Consider the following 26,153-nt stretch of genomic DNA (forward strand, 5'->3'; position numbering starts at 1 on the left):
CAATATTAAAATCTCTTAATCCCATTCTCTGTGCTTCCTCACTGGCCGTCTTTTCAAAACTTGACAGCTTTTTATGACCATTTTCCCAACAGTCCTCCAACACCATTTTAACTGGATAATAAAAGAAAATATTACCATAACCTGACTCCGTTACTGATTAAAAACATAGTGCAACGAAAAACAAAAAACATATAAGCACAGTCTGGGGGTGGTGTGGTGTCGGATAATGGTGCAGTATTTATGTTAAACATTAAGCCATCAAGACTCATGTGTCAGGATCTTGTCTTATGTTACGTTTACACGTTGGCTGCTATTTTCATAAACTGACATTTCAACCTCTCTGGTTTCAAAAATAATATCGTGCACACATGTCAGTTTTCTGAAAAGTGTTCATTTACACGTACCCGTGCATATCTGCCTGCAAGAGCCCACGTAAGCCAATCACTGGCGCCGCTGGTGGTGACGCGGACTGGTTCTCCGTGTTGGAGGGAGGAGTTGTTGCAGTAGGTGTTCGATGACGTCATAGTACCGCGAGAGCGATTTGAAATAAGACCTCTACGTGTGATTTCTCAGCTCCTCGACATAATAAAGCAGCTGTATTTGCAAATACAAACACATGAAACAAGTTTGCACGGATATAAATGTGATCATGGAAGTGTTCAGAGTAGCAGTCACATGTAAACATAGGTCGCACTTTTGACGTAGGTGCGAGCTCTGGTGCATACTGCCTAAACATCCGTTTGTCTCAGTTAACATGCAAGCGTGCAAATGAAGGTTTTCAAAATATCCACTTTGGCAGTAGTTTTTAGAAAAATCGTTTCAGAGGTGAAATCTACGTTTATGTGTAAACAAGGGCGCAAACAACGGTAAATGTCTCAGTTTTTCAAAATAATCATGTACTTGTAAACGTAGCCTCAATGTCAAGGAAGGATCCTCAGCAGCCAGAATTTCGAGAATGCAACGTCATCAACATCCGATCTGAAATCTGTGCTTGTTCGTTTTGTACACTCCCTGTATGTTTAATAAGTTTAATAGTATAGTATTTAGTCAAGTGTTTAGTCTGTCTAGTGTTGTATTATCTTGTTTAACGTGTTCGCCCCTTGAAAGTTTTGTTTTCCTTGTTTTGTCCCGGAAACGTCTACAGTTGGGTTCTGCCTCCACCATTCCCGACACCATGACATCTACTTGACTGTTGCTCTAGTCACCACAGGCCTGAGAACAGGAAGAACACATCAAAAGATCAAAAGATAAACAAAAAGTGCAAGGCCATATGTTATAGCAATTTAGGTCTGCCAATCTTCCAGAAATCAAAGACAGAAGATTCTTGACTCAGTTTACTTCCTCTCTTAGCTTTTTTAGCTTCATGGCTTTTGTGCATTTGGAACTTCAGCTGGCCAATCTGCAACTACATTGAAGAACACTGATAGTTCTCAAATCATGTGCAAAGGAAAATTTGACTTATCAGCCTTAACTACAGGAAGTATTGGTGAATTAATTAAACTTTTATTGCTTCCTGTCATAATGGATATTGTTGTTTTCTATTTTGATTCTTACAGTTCTTGCAAATGTTTATTAAACCCACATCTGTTTTACAGCTGCTCTAATTCCGTTATTTAGCCTGTTTGTATTTCTGGGACGACTGCCAAATGCATCTGGGATTTCTGCTAAAGCTGTGGTACACACACATTTTTATGTGTCTCCTGTCTTCTGTAATGAACAAGGGTGCATTTCCCAAAAGCATTGTTAGCTAATTGTAGTCATTGTTGCCATTGAACTCTATTGGTGACAACAGAACTTGCAACCATAGTTCTTACGGGAAACGCACTTCAGTATAGGATTTTTTAAATGAAATTACAAGTGTCTATCTCTGTAAGTGTTTATTCAGTTTGACACGTAGTGGGAAAGGGTAATAATAATGAAATGCTTGTTTTGCTCAACATGGCATACTCAGAAGAGAGACCAATCCAGAACAATGTGTTTTTAACATCCTGTCACTGTCACAAGTTAGCTGAAGCATTTCTAATTCTCTTTCGGGGGTTTCCAGATAGCAAGCATATGTGGGCCACATGTGGATTTCAGCAGTCACATTTGGTCGAGATATGGCATGGCTGAACATATATGGGCCAAATGGTAACCATATCGGTTTTGCCATAGCTTCAGAAATGGCGAGAATGTTCTTGTGGTTCACATGTCATTTTGAGGTATATGGCCCACATAACAAAAAATACATGAGGACCACATCTGTTTTAGATATGGCACACCGTAGAAAACAACGAGTTCTGGTTGACATTTGGGTTGCACTCAGAGGTGTAAAATTCATGTGCCAGGAGTAAAAGTCCTCCCCAGTACCCCGCTCCAATCACCTGGACCTGCCAACCAGCACCGTCCCTCAGCAGGAGGTGACCTCCCGACTCGTTGGTGTTTTAAAGGCGCTCTAAGCGAATTGACGCGTTTTAGACCATAAAACATTTTTTGTTACATACAGCAAACATCTCCTCACTATCTGCTTGCTGCCTGTCCGCTGATCAAACTGTAAAAAAACGCGATCTCTGTAGACAGCTCAGGCTCGACAAACGGCAATATAAACATAGTGGCCAAACCTAGCACAACAAAACATAAAGTGTTCCAGCCAATAAACGATTTTGGGGTGGGGGTTGGGCGCGTTCATGAAAGCATGGACGGGAGAGGGAGGCGTTAGCTACGCTCCGTTTGTTTGAAAACAGTTCAAACATCAACAGGAAGTGACGTCGCACATTATTCGCTTAGAGAGCCTTTAAGCCCTCAATGAAACTGGCACGAAAAAATTTGTGCTACAGACACGTGAAAACGCGGTAACACATTCCTTAAATGCTCGAAATACTTCAAGCTGAATTCTAACACAGTCACATTCCTATCTTACCATATCTGCGCTACTCACCTGACCAACAGTGAGCTCGAACTGCCAGAAGCTGGCGGAAGGCTCAATATCTAGAACCAGTGCTTTGATTGGCTGAAACGCTCTGGGGACGGGGATGTCAGCGCTGGATGTCAGCGCTGCCTTGAAGGCTTCGTTGAGGGCTTAAAACACAAACGAGTCAGGAGGTCACCTCCTGCTGAAAAACTGTGCTAATTAGCAAGGTGATTGGAACAAAACAATGGAGAGGACTTCTACTCCTGGCACATGGACCCCACACCTCTGGTTTAGATTTGGTTCTGATGTGAATAAAAAGAAGTGGGCCAGATATGGGCCGGGGAACACTTTCTTAAAGGGGTCATAGCGTGAAAATCAGACTTTTCCCATTTTTAAAGGGGTCACATGATGAAAATGTTAGCATTGCCACCCTGCAGGTGTGAGCAAAAACATGTCATTGAAATTTGGCTTTCATTATGATGTCATAAGGATATCTTATTAGAATAATACCGCCTCCTTAATCTGAACTCTGATAGAGAGAGAAAAGAAGGACTTGACGGCACAATTGAGTTTGAATTACAACAAACCACCATCATTGTGATCAGTGTTTGAACTTTATCCGCTCATTTGCATTTTAAAAAACACACCCAAAACGACACATTTTTGGACTTGACAGCACAATAGAGTTTCAATTACAATAAACCACCATCATTGTGATCAGTGTTTGCACTTCATCCGCTCATTTGCATTTTATGAACACACCCAAAACGACACATTTTTGCTCAAACCTACAAAGTGGCAATGCTAACATTTTCATCATATGACCCCTTTAAGTGCTATAATTGGGTCCCCAGTGCTTCTATCAACCTAGAAAATGTAATCAAGATTAACCCAGTAACTTTGTTTGGGTAAGCCATTTGCTGCAAGCGTGTGAAAAAATTAGGTCGTTCAGATTTTGCCTGTTTTGTGAGGTAGGTAGTAAGGCGAATTACAATACTACCGCCCCCTTTATCTGCAATATCCAACCACAGTACTGCCATAGTGCAGAGAGAAAGAGAGAAATGCCGGTATCCGATATATATCCGGTATTTCTTACAAAAAGGATAAAAATGTTACTTGAAAGTCAAAGCCTTTATTTAAACAGTTTGCATAATCTTTGTGGCTGAAGTTGTTGTACCAAAAAAAGTTGTTAACACTCCCTAATAAACTATCTATTCCACTTCAAATCAAAACAAAAATTAATGCTATACCATGCAGTACCATATAAAAAAAAATCATCTTTGTTAGAGCCTTTATCTTACCCGAAATTACTGTATGCTCATGCTTGATGGGTGGTAAATGTTTGTCATACCAAAGTTGTTTAGCTGGGTTTATTTAAAGGGGACATATTATGAGATTTTTTTTAAGATGTAAACTAAGGCTGAATCCCAAACCGCATACTTCCATACTATATAGTATGTAAAAAGCGCTACTTTGCGTACTATATAGTATGGAAGTAGGCGGTTTGGGATTCAGCCTAAGTCTTAAACTAGGTCTGGGCAAAAGTGTGCCGTTTTGGGTGTGTCATTTAAAATGCAAATGAGCGGATAAAGTGCAAACACTGATCACAATGATGGTGGTTTGTTGCAATTGAAACTCAATTGTGCTGTGAAATATTTTATCTCACTCTTTCTCTCCATACCAAATGGTTGTGCTGTGGTTGGATAGTGCCGATAAAGGGGGCGGTATTACCTTATTCTGACATCACAATAAGGGCCAAATTACAATGACCTATTTTTTCACATGCTTGCAGAAAATGGTTTACCAAAACTAAGTTATTGGGTTGATCTTTTTAACATTTTCTAGGTTGATAGAAGCACTGGGGACACAATTATAGCACTTAAACATGGAAAAAGTCAGATTTTCATAATATGTCCCCTTTAACTTTATATACAAACCAGTCAAGTTCTTAATCATTCCTTTTTTAACCTTGCTTTGTGCACATGGGCATTATCATGTAATATGATCTTTAATCTATAATATAATTATAATTATAGAAAAGTGTCCTGCCCATACTATTGAAATTATTATCCATAAAATTAGAAACACAATTGTCATTAATATACTGAACTGTCCGTAGCATTAAGATTTCTGTTCACAGAATTTACTAAAGTAGTCAATCCTCTTCATTAGAAGGGGGTGTCACAGTCATTTTGTCCTTACAGTGTATTCCAGTCACAAAAATGGACAAAACTTAAAAAACATATGATCCAAAATAATAAAGTTTATACAACAGATGTGGTTCTGGAATCTGATTGGCTACGTGCAAACTGAAACTATAACGCGCACACATTCAGCACGTTGTAACTGTCTCTGTTTCATTCACACACACATCCTCCCTTATTATTTCTCAATAATAATCTTATTAATACACACTAATAGCTTCACTGAAGCAGCACAACCATTCGTTACTAATTCTAAAGTGACGTTTTAAAATTAAATAACGGAGACTTGTTTGTGGCTGTTATACTGGGCTTTGAATCTGAGGTCAGGGCCGGCGCCACGAGGGGGCGTAAGGGGGCGTCGCCCCCTCATCGGCACTCTCTCGCCCCCTAAGATCACCATTAATGTTGAAAGGGATTTTAATGATAATATTTTATTGAAAAATCACATTTGCCTTGTGTATTGTCTTCCTAAAGTGAATTTTACGGTCTAATTATTTAACAAAACAAAAAAATCAAGTGTGCATGTATTCTACCGTGAGTGACATTAATAAACACACGCCCACTCCATGGCTTGTTACACTTCAAGCGGCGCCACTAGAACTGTGAGGCGATGACGTCAAAGCGCCGCGAGAGCGAGACGAAATTACACTTTGCATGATTTCTCGAATCGTTCTCGCGGTACTTTGACGTCATCCGGCTGTCGGTTCTTGCAGCGCCGCATGGAGTTGAACAAGCCTATTGTGTTGACGGCTTGACGCACGTCGACAATGAGCCCGCGTTCTCAGTCTCAGCGGTAAATCAAGATGTCGAATTGCGAAAGTATATCAAAAGTTACAGAAAGGAGTGGGAGAGTGACCCGGGCCTGCCCTGTAGCAATGGATATATATGTAAAATAGCGCTGCAAATTCTGCAAACCGGACTCCGGAGTACCACACCCCTGCTGAAAAAACAGCATACCAGCAAGACCAGCATATGTTGTGTTTTGGTGCTGGTTTGCTAGTGAACACCAGCTAAAACAGCATCCAACCAGCATCAGCACCAGCATTAGCACCAGCTAAACCAGCATCAAACCAGCATTAGCACCAGCTAAACCAGCATTAGCACCAGCATCCCATGCTGGTCATTCCAGCATATGTTGTGTTTTGGTGCTGGTATGCTGGTGACCACCAGCTAAACCAGCATAGACCAGCATAATTCCCATGCTGGTCCATGCTGGTTTGATGCTGTTTTTTTCAGCAGGGACATCATTTAATTTCGTGGCGTGGATTATTATCGGAGCATTTCAGGTGCACAGAACCAAATGGTCGGCTGTCATGTCAATTCTGGCATCCCAGCTAGAAATAAAAAGTTCTGGGAACGTTCCCTGAAAGTTCCCGAATGTTCCCAAAAACATTCTGCCAACGTTAAAAGCGGCTAGTTTTTTTAAGTTCTAGGAACGTTTCTGTTGTCTGGACGTTGGAGTGATGTTGCATTTTGCCATTTTTAAACGTTATGACAATGTCATGTTTTAATGTTCACACAATGTTTAAAACAACAGCTGTTTATTATATTGACTTGTTTGATTGTTATGTAAATGATAGAGAAACATTGTATTTTATTATTTTATAAAACATTATTTCTGAATGTTCAGTAAATATATTGCTGTAGAAAACTCAATTCACTTACTAGGTTTAGATGTTGATGTTTTGTTTCATTTTAAGTCACCCTTATTGTGATTCATGTTTGTTTTAGCCAATAATGTATATTAGATCCAGCTCTTTCACAGCAGTTTGTCATTAAGGAGTTTTAGAAACTTTGGACAAAAAATATCTGCTGTATTGTTGGGATGCCCAAACATCAAGAATCAGACTATGAATCTCAACCATGGTGACAATTAAAATTGTTAAAAAAATCCTTATTTATCCATGCTGCAGTGCATGCTGGGAGTCCTGAATGAGATTTATAATTTGTTAATACCCAGCATGCATTGCAGCATGAAGTTTTTCATTTGGTTGTCACCATGGTTGGGATTCGTGGTCTGGTTCTTGATGTTTGTGCATCCCAGTTATACGGCAGATGTTTTTTGTCCAAGGTTTCTAAAACTCCTTAATGACAAAATGCTGTGTACCAACAACCGCAGAATAACACTATTAACTTGGCATGTTCATAACAAATGTGGTGGATTAACACAAAGTTAACACGTAAGGAATAATTGACGACGGGCCATTGAATTATAAGAAAATAATGCACACCAAGGTGGTAATGCGGCACGACGCGAAGCGGAGTGCCGTTACACCGCAGGTGTGCATTATTTTCAAATAATTCAAAGGACCGGAGTCAATTATTCCGCTTATACCACGGTTACCACAAACATTGCTCTGGTGCCTATTTTTAAGACATTTGAAAAATTAGGTGTGCGGTTTACAGAAAAATAATCAACACCCATAGAACATTTCTCAGCCAATCAGAATGCAGCATTCAACAGACCCGTGGTATAAATCCAGGTAAAAACTAGAAAGCAAAAAGTAAAGTGTCAAGAGACCAACTAAAACAAACACTAATCACAATAAGGGTGACTTAAAATGAAACAAACATCAACATCTAAACCTAGTAAGTGAATTGTGTTTTCTACAGCAATATATTTACTACATACAGAAATAATGTTTTATAAAATAATAAAATGCAATGTTTCTCTATCATTTATATAACAATTAAACAAGTCAATATAATAAACAGCTGTTGTTTTAAACATTGTTTGAACATTAAAACATGACATTGTCATAACGTTTAAAAATGGTAAAATGTAACATTACTCTAACGTTCAGACAACAGAAACGTTCCTAGAACTTAAAAAAAACTAGCCGCTTTTAACGTTGGCAGAATGTTTTTGGGAACATTCGGGAACTTTCAGGGAACGTTCTTGGAGCTTTTTATTTCTAGCTGGGATCATGAACTTCAGCCAGACTGTACATAGTTTCGAAAAGTTCAGATGTTTATGTTCTTCAGCATCCTTGCAAGTTAAAGTACAACCTATTATTGTTCTGCATTTAACGTTAAAGGTAAGCATACGATCTCCCTCTCACACACACCTGTTTATCAGAAGTAAAATACGTGTATTATTATTAATATTAATAGATAAAAAACAGACATTGAATTTATAATTAACGAATAGGTATTTGAATTAGCCTATCCTAAAGCATAGCTAAATGTGTAAACGAGTTATTGTCATTTTGCTATTGTGGTTCTCTATCTGCTGGTGTTTAATCGCTACCCACTGAGCAATGCGTCTTAAAAAGACGTCATTTCGACGTCCCATGAGGAGCCAGAATAAAAGTTTTTATGACGTCTTTTTATGACGTGTTCTGAACATCCAATATTGATGTCAAGGGGACCTCCACACAAAGTAAAACTATTTAAAATGTGGCCAATTTAGAGATTAGATGTGTATATAGATTTATAATATTTATATATGAATAAATGTTACAAAATATTGCTTATAGATAATTCCCAAATATTCCAGTTCCACCTTAACTATCGTGTCTGCAATCTCTCTCTCTCTCTCTCTCTCTCTCTCTGGCTCTCTCTCTCTCTCTCTCTCTCTCTCTCTCTCTCTCTCTCTCTCTCTCTCTCTCTCTCTCTCTTGCGCTCTCTCTCTTTCTTACTCTCTCTCTCTCTCTCTCTCTCTCTCTTGCGCTCTCTCTCTTTCTTACTCTCTCTCTCTCGCGCTCTATCGTTCAATAATTGAAGTGAAGTGACGTGAACTTCACTCTTCCTCCCACGCTTGCTCTCGCTGGATAATTGTTACATGTACATTCTCTACAACAATGTCATCACCATTACAAAAAGTTGTTTTAACAAAGCATTGTTTTTGAAGTAGGACCATACTGACTTAACAAACCAAATTCACTCTATCTTTTGTCATTTCTACCTGCTCGTTTTTGAGAATTTACAAGATTTTGATGTTTTATTGGGCATGTTTTGTCGCCATCGTGGTGATCAGTGTTTCCTTTAGTTGGGTAGTTTGACTCTTTGTTTTTGTATTGTAGTGTGTGTGCTTGATGATGGTGTTTTTGAAAACACATTATTATTGCACCAAGTGTTTGTTAGTATTACAACTTACTTGTGGCTTCACATTAATTACATTGATGGTCAGAAATGGTGGTATGATATAACTGAACTAACAACACAAATAAAATATTATAATTTTTTTAAAGGAAACTTCTATCTCAGTTTTGTTTGGAGCTGCAATAAACATACTTCGGTGCATACTGCTGCCTACTGTAACAAAACATGGAACCTCGTGGCTGTAATCAGAAATCTAAAGTCCAGATTTTTTGACACAGATGCAGACATGAAGAATCAGCTCATGAATCACAATGATGGTGAGTTTTCTAAATGTTGCAATGCATTGCACCAGCGTATTATAAAAACTCATGAGTCCAGAGAGTGTCACCACTGTTGTGATTCATGGGCTGATTCTTGATGTCTGCATATGTGACAATGAAATCTGGACTTTCAATTTTATATAAATGCTTCCCAGTGGTGGTATAAACCTAAACAATAAGTTGGATGTGACGCCTCAAATCAACTGAGAAATTGAGACAATACTGGTTTACAAAATTAATTACAGACTTTACATATGTGGTATTACTCTTGGTAAACTTTGAATTAAGTTGTAAGATCCACATGTGAGTTTTGTTTATAACAAATTTTCTTTGCAACAAATAACATGCTTTAGCAAACACTCCTACAAAAACCAAACACAACTATGAAAAGTCAATAGTGATGAGCGAGTCACTCGAAACTCGGATCATTTAACCCGATCCCTAAAATGACTCGAGAACCATGAGTCCTTAGTGACCATTAACCCGATTCAGTTGAGTCCTCTCAGATTTTGCTTTAAAAATGAGAAATTGACTCAAACACAAAGCTCTTCAAATGTTTACAACAGAATTACAACACATAACTCTACATAAGCTGCCATATGTTCTATAACTTGCAACAACGAGTTAATTTACATCACCAAATGTCGACTGGGGGTACCGAGTGAGCCAAAAGCTCACTCGTAATTTTCTGCAGCTCCGAGTCCGAGTACAAAGGGATGCGTGCGCGCGACAATGAGTTGGTCGGAGTGACGTGAGTGGTTCACTCACAGGACCCGTGCAGGAGCGGGCGAGCGGCTCTGTCTGGGACTCACTCACAAGATCATGTTCTTGCGCGGATTCGTGACTGTGTGGCTGCATCAACGGAAGCCTATCGTGGATCTTGTAAGTCAATCTGAAACAGGACATGTTCCTCTCACGGCCCAATTCAACAAAGCCTCACATCTTTTAAAGGGGTCATATGATGAAAATGTTGGCATTGCCACTTTGTAGGTGTGAGCAAAAACAGGTCATTGAAATTTGGCTTTCATTATGATGTCATAAGGATATCTTATTAGAATAATACCGCCTCCTTAATCTGAACTCTGAAAGAGAGAGAAAAGAAGGACTTGACAGCACAATTGAGTTTGAATTACAACAAACCACCATCATTGTGATCAGTGTTTGCACTTCATCCGCTCATTTGCATTTTAAAAAACACACCCAACACGACACATTTTTGGACTTGACAGCACAATAGAGTTTCAATTACAATAAACCACCATCATTGTGATCAGTGTTTGCACTTCATCCGCTCATTTGCATTTTAAAAAACACACCCAAAACGACACATTTTTGCTCAAACCTACAAAGTGGCAATGCTAACATTTTCATCATATTACCCCTTTAAACGTGGTGTTGATATATTTGTCGTTATGAAACGAAACTAAACACACACCGAACTTTTACAATTATGTTATTGATAATGTTACCACGAACATGCATGTTTTTTTACAAATTCCTCAGGTAACATGAGCCCTTTTTTGCGAGCAGAGGAGTCGTAGACTCGTAGCTGCATGTGTGATCTGAGTTGCTTGGTTGCATTCTTCTTCTTCTTCTTTTGAATTTGCGGCAGCATAGACGCATCACCGGCGGCTTGGTTGCATTAGCGGAACTGGGAGATTTTGACCAAGTGATTCAAGTGACTCAAGTGACTCGCACAACCCGGATCATATTAGTGAGTGACTCAGATTAACCCGAATCCTTAAAAAGATCCGGGTTGACCATCACTAAAAGTCAAAGAGTCAAACTACCCAACTAAAGGAATCACTGATCGTCATTATGGTGACAAAACATTTTCAATAAAACGTCAGCACATACATCTCTTTTAAAGGGGTCATATTATGACATATTTTTAAGATGTAAAATAAATCTTTGGTGTCCCCAGAGTGTGTATGTGAAGTTTTAGCTCAAAATATTCCACAGCTAATTTATTATAGCATGTCAAAACTGATAATTTGTAGGCCTGAGCAAAAGTGAGCCGTTTTTGGGTGTGTCGTTTAAAATGCAAATGAGCGGATGAAGTGCAAACACTGATCACAATGATGGTGATTTGTTGTAATTGAAACTCAATTGTGCTGTCAAGTACTTTTTCCTTTCTCTCTTTCTCTCTGCACTATGGCAGTGCTGTGGTTGGATATTGCAGATAAAGGGGGCGGTAATATTGTAATTCGCCATGCTACCTACCTCACAAAACAGGCAAAATCTGAACGATCTAATTTTTCACACGCTTGCAGAAAATGGCTTACCCAAACAAAGTTACTGGGTTAATCTTGATTACATTTTCTAGGTTGATAGAAGCACTGGGGACCCAATTATAGCACTTAAAAATGGAAAAAGTCTGATTTTCACGCTATGACCCCTTTAAGCATAATCGGCGTAAGACTGTGCATGTAAACGCACTCAGTGATGACTCCTGGGGCCTATACCATGAAGCTGGTTTAGTTGGTTAGCCAGCTTTGTTTAGGATTAGTTTGTGCAAATCCTGGGTTTTGGGTACCATGAAAATAGCTTGTACCAACAAGGCCTGAACATTGGCTTGGTTTTGTCAACCTGAAACTAATCCTGTAACCCTGAGTTTGTTTAACCATTTTCATGGTACGGGCCCCTGACGTTCTGCAACTGGAAATAAATGCAACATGACACACAGACCTTTGCCTGTCTCCAGTGGTCAGAATTATTATCGTAATTTGTCTGCTGACACATTGAACATAAATATCACTAAACGAACATCTTTCAGAGAACTTGGCATTAATATTGTAAGAATGGTGCCAGATCCTGATCGAAAGGGAACCACTCCCTGAGAAACACAGCCTGGGTGCCAAAAGAGATCTTTACACCATGACAAGTTTCCTACAGGACTTACAGCAGGAAGCCGAGACTCTCTCACGAAAACCAGAACCTTGTATAAAATTTGTGGAAAACATGGCTAATTTCAGATCTGCAGAGGCTGGGTCCACAAATACCACATCTTCTCCCCATCTGGTACATGTGGACTGGTTCACACAAACAAGTGTCCAAATCAATCAGATGCTCGTAAATATACTAGTCAACATTTGAAGTGGATCAAAAAAGTTTATCAAAGTTGTCCTAAGGCGAGAATGGGTATTAGGAATTGGTTTTATGTAAAATTTTATTAAAGATTTTGATCCACTTCGAATGTTGACTAGTGTATTTTATGCCCAACCTCAGTGTCAACCGGGAAGGGGGAGGATGTTTAGAATGGTCCGCAGCATTTCTCCTTATCATCCATTAAAAACCTCTTTAACCGCCTCCAAAACCAGGATGATCATTAAGTCCTTAAGCATGGTTTTCCAAAAGTATTTGCTAAACCAAATGACCAATCTTTACATCAACTTCATACTCGTTTAAAGACACTAGCATTCTGAATTACATCTTTATGTTATGAAACTGTTCAATTAGTCACAATTATTAATATATAAATAAATTTGTGTATGATATGGTAACATCAACAACTTTGCATCAGGAAAGTGCACAGCAAAATCCCCAGAGTTAAATCAACTCTGCTGGTTGTACATATTGTCCCAATCTTACAGAGAGTTAAAAATAACTCTGAAGTTGAGTTAAAAGCTGCAATCAGTCATTTTATTCTCTCTATCACCATCTCTGTTTGAAACCTAAAATTGCATTTACATCTTGTAGAGTTATTTTCTTTACTTAGGTTTAGATGTTTCATTTAAACTCACCATTATTGTACTCGGTGGTTGTTTTAGTAGGACTAGACTCTTAGCTGTTAGTTTTTCCAACTGCTATAACTTTGTGTGTTTAAAACATGTTACGTTATAGCAAAGAAAAAAACAATACCGCAACTCCATAGTAATGTTTAGTACATAATTTCTAAATATTGTCAGCATTTAGAAAACTTATGTGCAGGTGTAGTGTTTGCACACTTATCAGAACTATCCTTTTCCATTAATTTCACGAGTTTACACGTACATGAAATCGTAATTTGGGTAATTCATAAATATTAATTTATGCGTATTTGGCGTGCTGTCAGGGGAGGGCTCCGAGCTCGGAATATGGCCCGAACCCAGAGAACTCCCCCCTTTAATCACTGGGAGAAGAACCCTGGCTAGAGTGAGGTGATGGGGTGGTGGAGGGATGCTGTTGAACTTGTCGCAGGATAGAGGTGAGAGACGGCTTTATATACCGGTCTTCTCTTCATTGATTGGTTGATTCCCTGAACGTGCGCCTCCCGAACTTTGTTAAAATAAAACTTCATTTCACGAGTTTACACATACATGAAATCGTAATTTGGGTAATTCATAAATATTAATTTATGCGTATTTGGCGTGCTGTCAGGGGAGGGCTCCGAGCTCGGAATATGGCCCGAACCCAGAGAACTCCCCCATAAATGCAAAGTAAGCGCAGGACAGCACGGGTAAAAACGTAGTGAAATTAACCCCCCAATAAAGTGAAGGGCGTGAGAAGTAATTACAAAAAATTTGTTTGGGCTTGGCCGTTCGACCGGGAGGGCTCTCGCAGCATCCGACGGGGCTTAATGCTCACGGCGTCGGACGGGTAAGCCCCGCCAGCAGTTGAACGGAAAGCTTTTAGCGAACGACACGAATCGGGGTCGAGTTTTAGCCGTTTGACCGGGAGGGCCCTCGCAGCATCCAACGAGAGCTTTGAAAGACGTGCTCGCAGCATTGGACGGATAGGCCCCGCCTGCAGTCGAACGGAGAGAGCCACAAAACATTCGGTCGGGAGGGTTCGACCAGCGCTTTGAAGGGGTTGTGACACGGGGATAAGACCCTGCCCCTTGCGAGCGGGGAACCCTCGCGGCGACGCGAACGTGAGCGTCTGAAGATGTCAAAAATTAACACAGGTGGTATGAATTAACGGGTATTAATTAGTTAATGCTTGTTGTGCGTTTCTGATGTGAAAGCGGCTGGATCTGATGTAAGTTTTGAAAGCGTGTGATGACCAACGACCTAGGATTTGAATTTGCTCCTGTGAAAGACCGTTTTGTGCGGCTGTGGTTGCTGCTCCGATGCGGAAAGAATGACTTGAGAATTGATTTGCTGCGATACCAGACTGGGTGAGAACTGCTTTGAGGTGTTTTTGAAACCAAAATCTTGTAGCTGGGTTATTGAAATCGTCGGCGAAGAGTGGATCTGATTGGGATTTAATTATGGAACGTCTGTAATACATGTAATTTAATAGAGAGTGGTACGGCTGAATGGGAGTTGGCAGATTGAAAATGTAAATTAAGTGACCCTTTTTTGCTCGATCAGTTTTGCTTTGTTTAATGAGAAAAGATATGGTTTCGGTTTCGTTTTCTACAACCTGTAAATCTGAAATTGTAGGGTGGATTTTTGTGTTGAAGTTGGACGTGATTGTTAATTCGGAGCAGCGAAGAAAACCGAAGAAAGCCAGGATGAACATTGCTTCTAGTGTGCGAGCGGTGTTGATAGAATGGTAGCCGAGACGGAGTGTGGAGATGCATTTGGTGAGTATGTCGATAGTAATAGGCTGTCTGTTATTTGGGCGGGTGGGATGGGTTCTTTGAATTCCTTTTATTAAGAGGGAAGTTTGAAAGTTGTTTATGGCTGGGGCGGGTTTACCGTAAGATAATTTATGGAAGAATTGGATGCCGCTTAGATAGCCTTTAATGGACCCGGCTTGTAAGCCTTTAATGCTGTTAAGGTGAGATATGAATGACGTAATGGATACGAGAGAGAAATCGGGAAACGGCAGGTTGTAAGACAGGTGAAAAGATTTGAAAGATTTCCATGCTGTGAAATATGTTTGGAGGGTTCTAGGTGAGACTGCTTGGAGGATGGTATTGATGGAAGTGCTCAGAAAATCGGACGCGACCAAAATGGTTCTGTCGATTTTCTCCTTGGTCAGTGAAGCCTGGAATTTTACTGAGTTTAAATTGATGCCCAAAAATTCGATTGATGTTGATGGGCCCATGTTTTTTTCCTGAGCTATCGGAATCCCTAGCTTTGCAAAAACCTGTTGCACTGTAAGGAGATGCGCTGCGGGGATAGCGTCATGAGGTGAGATAATTAAGAAATCATCTAGCAAATGAAGGAGATGGGGAATTGCGTAATTGTTGGATAGAATCCAGCATATTGCTTCAGATAGCGTGTCGAAGATTTTTGGGCTGCTTTTGCAACCGAAAGTTAGACGCACGGCGAAATAGAACTTATTGCGCCAGCGTATGCCGAATAGATGCCACGAATCCGGGTGTATTGGCATAACTTTGAAAGCTGATGTGATGTCTACCTTTGCGAGCCATGCGCCGCGGCCAACGATTTTAATCATTGTTATTGCTTGCTCGATATCGTGGTAATGGAGAGAAAATTCTTTGAGTGGAATAAGACTATTGATGCTCGGAAATGGAGAGTTGTGAGGCGCAGAGAGATCGATTATCATGCGCTTTTTTCCTGAAAACTTTCTGGTAGCTATACCTATGGGGCTGATACAAAACGTTTGGAAGGGGGGGCGTTTCGAAAGGACCGATCATAAACCCTGATTCGATTTCCTTTTTTATTAGCTCGTCTACTACTTCAGGCTCGGCTAGAGCAGATTGAAGATTATCGCAGATGATATTCTGAGTGGGCTGACATTCTACACCGGGTTTAAAACCATGTTCGAGACCAGACAATAGATAGTTTGTAAACGTAACGTCGGGGTGGTGTAATAATTCCTCGGCTAGGCAAGAAATATTCACAGGAGTCGAAAGATAGTTTTTTGCACTTTTATTTACAGATTTCATTACTGGACATACAGTGCGGGCGTGAGCACCGCCGCAGTAATTACAAATATGCAGATAGCGGCAACGCTGTCTTGGGCATTTCCCTTCGTTGAAATTATTACAGACTTGTCTGCTTGCCGCTACGTTCGTCACTCTGCTGCTGAAAGAGTGATCCTCCCTGCCGGGTCGCGGGACGTAACTCGTCGATTTGACCGGGCTCGGTTCCGGGCAGGGAGGGATTGAAGGATTAATTTGGGGGCAAGCCGATGTCGCGTGGTTAACAGATCTGCATATTGCGCAAGAAATATTTCGGCAACCCAGAAAAACTCTGTTATGGAGATCAGTGTCCAACGCTTCCCAATAAGGACACTGATTCCATTGTGAAACGCGGACGGCGCATTTCGCGGAAAAGAGTTTGTGATACGTGTAAAAATGGCTACCCCCATAGGACAGCGCGAGCTCCGCAATGATGGAAAGATAATCATTCAGCTCGCGCCGCCTATGGGGAAAAGCAGAGCATATAATTTCAGTATAGTGGCTGAAAGCGATACAGAATTCTGCCAGAGACAGAATGCGTGAGGAAGACTGTGTAGTATTTTTTAGCGTTACAGAAATATCGCCGCAGTCCACCCGGCGATTGGACTCTAATGGAGGGAATAAAGAGAGTAAAGAGCCCAAATCAACATCCGCACCTGCGAGGATCTGCGCTCTTATATTGTTTGTCACTGGTGGAGGTTCTGAAGCGATGGCGTTAGGAGGAGCTGGTTGAGGTGTTGCTGTAAAGAGAGAGAATGGGGAACGGGTATGCAGAGCAGTAATAGGGAGGGGGCCCGGTGCTGCGACCGTTTGCGGAGGCATCCTCACGCAAAAGTCGGCTCCTGGGACAGGGGGAAGAGGAAGGTGAGAAGAGGAAGTAGGGACTGGAAGGGAGGGGAAAGACGTCAGTCCTTGTGCCGCTAACGGAGGCATCCTCACGTTAGGTTGAGCACTCGGTGCTGGAAAATAGTGATAGGGAAAAGGGTAAGAAATAGGAAGAACAGGTGGAGCTTGAGAAGTGGTGTAGTTTGCATGGCAGGTAGTTGAGCTGTGCTGTGCAGTGGTGGGAGGAGCTGTGGGAAAAAACTGAGCGGGTAAGGTTTGAAGTTCGCCCCCTACAGGCTCTGGCGCTCGGCCCAGGCTCGCTGAAGGCCTGCTACGGCTTGGCGCAGGGGGCGGACCCGGCACTGGGTGAGAGGGAGGTGGAGAAGCTGCAGGACGCGAGGTCGGGGCCCGGCGGGCCTTGCTCGCTCGCACGGAAGGAGTGGAAGCTGTAGGAGAAGGGTGAGTGGATTGCAGAGAAACGTATAAATTATATAATTCCGCTTTATTTAATCTTCGTGAGAAGTTTACATCGGAATTAATGAGAGCTTGTCTTAGCCCTTTGACAGTCCATTTTCCTATGGCGGGGATGTTTGGATGGACTGGAGTGGAGGTAGACGTCGAGGAAGATGGTGGCTGTCTCGCCGGCGGGGGCGAGGGTAGTCCTCGGCGTCTTGGCGTCCGTGGAGTGGAACGTGTGGGCTGGCGTCCCCTGTTTGAGGACCGAGTCTCGGCGTTGGCGATTGGAGTAAGGGCATTCCTTGGCACGGCGGGTTGAAGTGGAGACTCCATCGTCACCAAGGAGTCGTCGTCCAAAGGGTACAGGTCGATTTCAGACATGACAGCAAAAGGGGCGGGCCAAAATGCTGTTGAACTTGTCGCAGGATAGAGGTGAGAGACGGCTTTATATACCGGTCTTCTCTTCGTTGATTGGTTGATTCCCTGAACGTGCGCCTCCCGAACTTTGTTAAAATAAAACTTCATTATGTGAGACTGTAGTATAAAATACAGCACTCTCATAGCAGTTTGTCATTCTGAGCGATTTTGAGGGACTTGAAGATTGGCCGCAGTGCGGTGTGGACACACGGGCATCAAGAATCAGAGTGTGAATCTCAACAAGGGTGACAAAGAAAATGGTAACATGTTCATTGTTTATTCCTGCCACAGTGCATTCTGGGAGTTCTGGATAAGATTTGTAATTTGTTTATACCCAGCATGCATTGCAGCATGAAGCTTTTCATTTTATTTTCACCATCATTGTGATTTATACACAGCAAAATCCCCAGAGTTAAATCATTAAATCAGCCAACATCTAAACCTAAGTTAAGAAAAAATTCTACAAGTTACACTGTAAAAATTGCTGTTAAAAAACAGCCAACTTTAACAGTATGATTCTGTTTTTTAACAAAAACAGAAGTATACTGTTAAATTCTGCATTCTGTAAAAAAAACAGTTTTCAGAATAATGTGAGTTTACGGCCCTGAGAGTCCACCGTTTAAGACTGCGTCCCAAATCACACCATACACCAGGGGTGGGCATCGAGGGCCACAGTCCTGCAGAGTTTGGCTTCAACCTTAATCAAACACACCTGAATGTCATTTGCAAACAGTCCTGAAGACTTGATTTTTTTTTCTCAAACCAGTTCAGATAGGAGTTTTACTTAAACATGAGCTCAGGGGCAGAAAGAAATTTGATTGGTTCACAAAAATGACCAATGAAAGTCCTCAACCGGAGCCTTCAAGGCAGCTTCTGCAGTGAAGCAGTTCGAGCTCACCGTTGGTCAGGTGAGTAGCGCAGATGGTTAGATAGGAATGTGACTAGTTTTGAGTTCAGCTCGGAATGTTTCGAGCGTTAAAGTTACGTGTTACCATGTTTTCACGTGTCCGTGGCACGGCTTTCTTTTTTGTGCCAGTTTCACGTAATGTTTGCTCAATTTTTTTCCCTTTTTTCAAACCATTGTCGTTTGGGATTGGGGTTAGACTTGTGGGTTCTTTATTTTTAAACTGTTTTCGCGCGAGGATGAAGTTGGGTTTGGGTTAGAATGGCAGTGGTTTATACATTTATTTGTCAGAAATTTAAACTGCTTTCACTTGATGTTGGGGTTAGAGTTGGGTTTGGGTTAGGATGTCATTTTACGTAACAGAAAGTTGTTCTAACCCCAATCCCAAACGACAATGGTAAGAAAATAAGAAAAACAATTGAGTAACCATTGCCCCTGAGCTCATGTTTAAGTAAAACTCCTATCTGAACTGGTTTGGGGGAAAAAATCACGCGTCCTAAAGACTTCAATTAGATTTTTCAGCTGTGTTTGATTAGGGTTGGAGCTAAACTCTGCAGGGACACTGGCCCTCAGGACCAGGAATTGCCCACCCCTGCCCTACACCCTCATTCACTATTCCCTACATTAGTTTCCTAATGATCCACCTGAAATCAAGTCAATAAGTTCAGATACTGAAGCATTACTGATGGACACCTGCTGCTAATAAACAGAATCACTAAAGAAAAGATAAATAAAAAGATAAGACGTGAGCAGAAATACTTACAGACACAAAGACTTCAACTGAACATCAACTGAAAATAACAGAACACATTAAATCTCTCCATATATCACCAGATGAGAATTAAACATTTACACAAACACCATTATCATCTTCACTTAGAAACCACTTTGACTTTATTTCTGTTATACATTTACAAAAGTTCTTACTGAGAACAAACAGGTGTTTACTAGACTTTACAAGCATTTTCTTTAAAGTCACCATTATGGTGATCACTGTTTCCATTAGTTGGGCTCTTGACTTGGTTTTCAATCTGGTTGCTGTAACTGTGTCTTTATGATGCATGTTTATTATGGCAAAGAAAACCAAGAGATGATAGACTCCTGTGAGGTTGGATGTCTGATTATTGATCAGTAGTTTATCTTACCAGCCTTATGAAGCTGAATCATAACAATTAGTAGTATGTAGGGTTATTCATGACTAAGTATTAACATGTTTGAATGAGAATCATTACAACAATTATTATTATTACAGTAATCTGATATCTTGATAGAGTTGCATACATATGGACTTTTGCAAACATGTAACCAATCCTCAGATGACACTCAAAGACATCAAGAATCAGCCTATGATTCTCAACTAGGGTGACAAAAGAAAATGGAAAAACAGTTCATCGGCCTAATGAGTTTTGTACTATGCTGATACCCAGCATGCATTGCAGCATGAAGCTTTTGATAGTCACCATTGTTGAGATTCATAGCCTGATTCTTGATGTCCGTGTATGTATTTCGCTTCTGTTTTTTTATTTTCATTTATTCCCAATGTTTTTAAGATTTCTCTGGCTATATCAACACTGTCACAATATTAGACTTCTATAAGGGGTTGCCTACCATCTAATCACTTATGAGCTTCTTTATGAAGTCAATAAATTACTTTTAACTCATGACACTAGCACCATAATAATCGTAAGTCAGTGACAGTAAATTATTTATACTTTTTTGCCATATTCAATGTCTTTCAAATCACATTGAAAAGCATGAATAAATATAACACCAAAAGGCAAACCCAAGGATCAAGAGTCCTACTAAAGCAACCGCTGATCACGAGAATGGTAACTATTATTTAGGGATTACACTATTAGACTAGAGCTGTCCAAACTCAAAACAACTTGCACTGACATATCTTAAAAAACATCAGTGTCCTTCGTTTTGCCTGAAAATGCACAAGTAATGTTTTTAGTTAGGCATTTTTGTTAAAACTGGTTATATTTCCTAATTAAACTATTCCTGGTTTAAGATAATCCCTGTCCAGGAAACCACACCTTATGATTTACTTCTCAGTAAGAGCTAATCTACATATAATATAAAATCATACTGGTTTGTAATAAGTGAAGATGGTAATGCTGTTTGTGGAGTTGTTTGATGATCTTCTTGTGAGATCTTAGAAAATCTGAGTAAGTCTTGAGTCTCATCTAAGTCTGTAAATTGAGTTTCTGCTTGTTTTCTCTTTAATTCGGTTCGTGTTCATCTTTCATTCAGTGATTGTGTTTGTTAACAGCAGCTGTTCATCATTAACTCAATCATCACTTCATTATCTCATTAACTTCAACATTGGCTCTGTTTCTTTTACTCTTTGTAGTGTGGACACATTAAGCAGTGTTCTTTTGACACCAGGGGCCTATACCATGAAGCTGGTTTAGTTGGTTAGCCAGCTTTGTTTAGGATTAGTTTGTGCAAATCCTGGGTTTTGGGTACCATGAAAATAGCTTTTACCAACAAGGCCTGCACATTGGCTTGGTTTTGTCAACCTGAAACTAATCCTGTAACCCTGAGTTTGTTTAACCATTTTCATGGTACGGGCCCCAAGAATTTTGCAATGGGGTTTAAAGGGTTAAATGTGTAAGATATAAAAACACAGAATGCTAATGTTTTTTAACAGTCCGAAGGAGACCGTAAAAAACATTATCTTACTGGCAACCAAGCTGCCAGTTGATTACTGTTATTTAACAGAATGTGCTGTTAAAAAACAGAAAACCTAACAGTCAAATTTGCATACAGAAATATGTTAATTCCACACAGACATTAGAGAAAAGTCCTTGTATTTATTTTTTTTTTTTAAATCATGTTAACTTAAAAACTGTTCAGGGGATTTACACAAGATGATAATGTGAGAGATCTCTTAGTGTTTAATGTTTTGTTTTGTTAGGATTTGACTCAGTTTTTGGGGTGCCATTGGTAGATAGGAGTTTTCCTTACTCAAACATGTTCTGAGGGCAGAAAGAATGTGATTGGTTCACAAAAACGACCAATCAAAATGCTCGTTACTGGTTTAAGCCTTCAGCGGAGCCTCCAAGGCAGCTTCTGCAGTGAAGCAGTTCGAGCTCACTGTTGATCAGATGAGTAGCGCAGATATGGTAAGATAGGAATGAGACTGTTTTTGAATTCAGCTCGAAAAGTTTCGAGTATTTAAGTGACGCGTTTTCGCGTGTCCGTGGCGCGGCTTTCTTTTTCGTGCCGGTTTCACGGATTGGTTACTCAATTTTTTTTCCTTTTTTCAAACCATTGTCGATTGGGATTGGGGTTAGATTTGTGGTTTTCGTCACATTTTTAAACTATTCTCGCGCGAGGATAAAGTTGGGTTTGGGTAAAAATGACATTGTTTATACATTTATTTGTCCGAAAATTAAATTGTTCTTGCTTGGAGTTGGGGTTAGAGTTGGGTTAGGGTGAGGATGTCATTTTATGTAACAGAAAGTTGTTCTAACCCCAATCCCAAGCGACAATGGTAAGAAAATAGGAAAAACAATTGAGTAACCAATACGTGAAACTGGCACGAAAAAGAAAGTCGTGCCACGGACACGTGAAAACGCGTCACTTAAATTCTCGAAACGTTTCGAGCTGAATTCAAAAACAGTCTCATTCCTATCTTACGATATCTGCGCTACTCATCTGATCAACGGTGAGCTCGAACTGCTTCACTGCAGAAGCTGCCTTGGAGGCTCCGCTGAGGGCTTAAACCAGTAACGAGCATTTTGATTGGTCGTTTTTGTGAACCAATCACATTCTTTCTGCCCTCAGAACATGTTTGAGTAAGGAAAACTCCTACGTGCTTACCATTGTGCTGAAGAGTAGTGTGGTTGTTTAGGTCAAGGATGGGCAGTAAATCATTGATGTTATGCCGCCTGTTGTTTTATTTTAAAGCAGTAATTGTGTAGTTTACTCGTGATGAACTACATGAGATTTGTGTGAAAGTTTAAAGGGGACATATTATGAAAATCAGACTTTTTCCATGTTTAAGTGCTGTAATTGTGTCCCCAGTGCTTCTATCAACCTAGAAAATGTTAAAAAGATCAACCCAATAACTTAGTTTTGGTAAACCATTTTCTGCAAGCATGTGAAAAAATAGGTCATTGTAATTTGGCCCTTATTGTGATGTCAGAATAATGTAATACCGCCCCCTTTATCTGCACTATCCAACCACAGCACAATCATTTAGTATGGAGAGAAAGAGAGAGATAAAATATTTCACAGCACAATAGAGTTTCAATTGCAACAAACCACCATCATTGTGATCAGTGGTTGCACTTCATCCGCTCATTTGCATTTTAAATGACACACCCAAAACGGCACACTTTTGCTCAGACCTATTTTAGACTTAGTTTTCATCTTAAAAAAAATCTCATAATATGTCCCCTTTAAATGTTTGGAGTTTAATTTTAGACGTAATATTTGTTTTCAGTGGACTCAAATGAATTACGTTTACAATACTAACACCACCATATAAATATATATATTTATAAACTTGAATGGATCCTGCAATTGGTTTCCTAAATTAAGTGAGTGCTTTCAGGGCATTATAACATTAACATACTGTTAAAATAGGGGAGCTGTAAATTAACGGAAGTAGAACTGTATTTTAACAGAGGCAGAACCGTAAATTAACATTATCTGGCAACCAAGCTGGCAGTTGATTACTGTTATTTAACGGCACAATTTAGAATACGGTAATTAAATCGTAAAATTACGGTTCACTGCTGGAACCCCAGCTGCCAGTACTTTACCGTAAAATTACAGCGAAATTTTTTACAGTGTAGATGTAAAATTAAATTTTAGATTTCAAACAGAGATGGTGATAGAGAGGATAAAGTGACAGATTGCAGCTTTTAACTCTGCTTCAGAGTTATTTTTAACTCTCTGTAAGATTGGGACAATATGTACAACCAGCAGAGTTGATTTAACCCTTGAGGATTTTGCTGTGTGCCAAGATGCAAACTCCTCCTTATCTAAAAGTTATAAAAGTACCTTTTTCAGACATTCATGAGTCTCACCCTGAAAAGAGAGACATTAGCAGAGTATCCCCAAGCTCTGAGTCTTCCTGAAAAGAAAGACAGTAACAGAGTACCTAAGTTCTTAGTCTGCGGCCTTGTGCTAAGAGACTGAAACAGAGTGCCCAATTTCTGAGTCAAACAACACAATAACAGTTAATCGGAAAACCAGCCAAGTTTCTGAATCTCACCTTGAGATTTTACAACTCCTCGTTCTGAGTTTGACAACAGAGACTGAACCATTTTGAGCACAAGTTCTGAGTTTTTGGCCTGTGCGTCTAGAGATCCTGGGAAATCATCCCAACAGGAAAAGGAAAAGGACAAAAAGAAAACAAGAAGAGGAGAAACAAGCAAAAGATAAAGAAATGCAACTATGTTTCCTCGCAACATAATATCACACAGTTCCGTGGTATAGTCACACTCTAAAAAAAATCCGTAAAAAACTGACAAAGTACTGTGTAAATATGAAGGAATTTTCCGTATTTATGTTTTACAGGCATTTATCTGTTTTTTTTTAATAACATGCTGCAATCTCACTTTTGCCTCACTATCACCATCTCTGTTTGAAACCTAAAATTACAACTTGCTTGCTGAGTTATTTTCTAATGGTGCATTTACACCAACCGCGCTAGAGGCGTGAAGCGTGAGTGATTTCAATGTTAAGTCAATGTGGAGACGCGTTGATGCGCGTCAGGAGGTCCCGCGGCGCGGAAGAGGCGTTCGGCGCGGAGCGGAAGATGCGTTTCCGCCTCATTTGCGCGTGAAGCTCGCGCGAAAGGCGCGAATTGAGCGTTGTGCGCGGTACGCGCGAATGGTGCTTTTGTGCATTTTGCGGTTCACGCGAATTTGCGGCTGACGCCCGAGTTGAAAAATTTGAACTTTGGCGGAATTTCGCGCCACGTTAACCAATCAGGAGCCTGCCTGCTGCTGTGGTGGCAGCCTCGCCCGGAGTCACTCATTCAAGCAGTCACTCGGAGCTATATGACACAAGTTCTTATTTCTATAGGATACAGGAATAAAAAGGACCTCGCTTTGAAGAGTGTCAGTAAGGACTTTGGGCAACCTGGTAAGTTGTAACACTTTACTTTTGAGTTAGGTTACGTTTATCGACCCGCGCCGATTATTTTCCCCCTATAGTAAGGTTACCCAATACAAACTGGTAACTCAACATCATGCACAATCAACATCAGTCATCTTGCAAACAGACACTCGCACAGCAGTTGCCCCTCCCACAAGAAGCGGAGTTTACAAGCTGCAAACTAGGCGCGGTAGACGCGATTTTGACGCCCAAACGCGTTTGGTGTAAACCCTGCATAACATGGATGATGTTTAAAGGGGTCATATTATGAGATTTTTTTAAGATGTAAGTTAAATCTTTGGTGTCCCAAGAGTGTGAAGGTGAGGATTTAACTGAAAATACCCCACAGATAATTAATTACAGCATGTTAAAATTGCAAATTTGTAGGTCTGAGCAAAAGTGAGCCGTTTTGGGGTGTTTCCTTTAAAATGCAAATGAGCGGATGAAGTCCAAACACTGATCACAATGATGGTGATTTGTTGTAATTGAAACTCAATTGTGCTGTCAAGTTCTTCTTTTCTCCCTCTTACTCTCTGAAATAAATAGCAGTGCTGTGGTTGGATAGTGCAGATAAAGGGGGCGGTATTATTATAATTCGCCATGCTACCTACCTCACAAAACAGGCGAAATCTGAACGACCTAATTTTTCACATGCTTGCAGTAAATGGCTTACCCAAACAAAGTTACTGGGTTGATCTTTATCACATTTTCTAGGTTGATAGAAGCACTGGGGACCCAATTATAGCACTTAAATATGAAAAAAGTCAGATTTTCATCATATGACCCCTTTAACTTCTAAACAAATGCTGTCAGAACAAGATACAAGTGTTCAACTATTCCGGCATCGACACATGTGGTTTGGTGGCGGGTCTTCTTTCTGACGTGACGTGTGGGTCGGGTGGATATTTGCCACAACATTTATCACATTAAATCTCCAGTTTGTGTTTCTTTTAGATTCATTTGAAGTCACCACTATTGAGATTAGTGTTCCCTTTAGATAGGCTTTTGTCCCTTCACCTTCCATAGCTGACTCTGCTCTTTTAACATTGCAATAGTGTTTTTGTTTGTAGCAATTACAACTTGTTTGTTGCTTGAGGAAGGAGAATGTTCTATGATGTCATATAAGCTTTGTTGTTTTTATGTTTTACTACCTAACATTTAAATATGAATTAGT

At 40.3% G+C, this 26,153-nt stretch overlaps 2 protein-coding genes across 2 annotated transcripts in view; both read left to right on the plus strand.

Moving 5' to 3' along the window:
• The window catches only part of LOC141359269 (uncharacterized), a 368,361-nt gene that overhangs the window by 261,533 nt on the left and 80,675 nt on the right, over window positions 1-26,153 (plus strand). The gene's annotated exons all lie outside the window — the stretch shown is intronic.
• Window positions 1-26,153, plus strand: part of LOC141359266 (SLAM family member 5-like) — a 106,289-nt gene that overhangs the window by 6,927 nt on the left and 73,209 nt on the right. The gene's annotated exons all lie outside the window — the stretch shown is intronic.

Source organism: Misgurnus anguillicaudatus, chromosome 23 (genome assembly GCF_027580225.2).
Source record: "Misgurnus anguillicaudatus chromosome 23, ASM2758022v2, whole genome shotgun sequence".
NCBI classification, from domain to species: domain Eukaryota; kingdom Metazoa; phylum Chordata; class Actinopteri; order Cypriniformes; family Cobitidae; genus Misgurnus; species Misgurnus anguillicaudatus.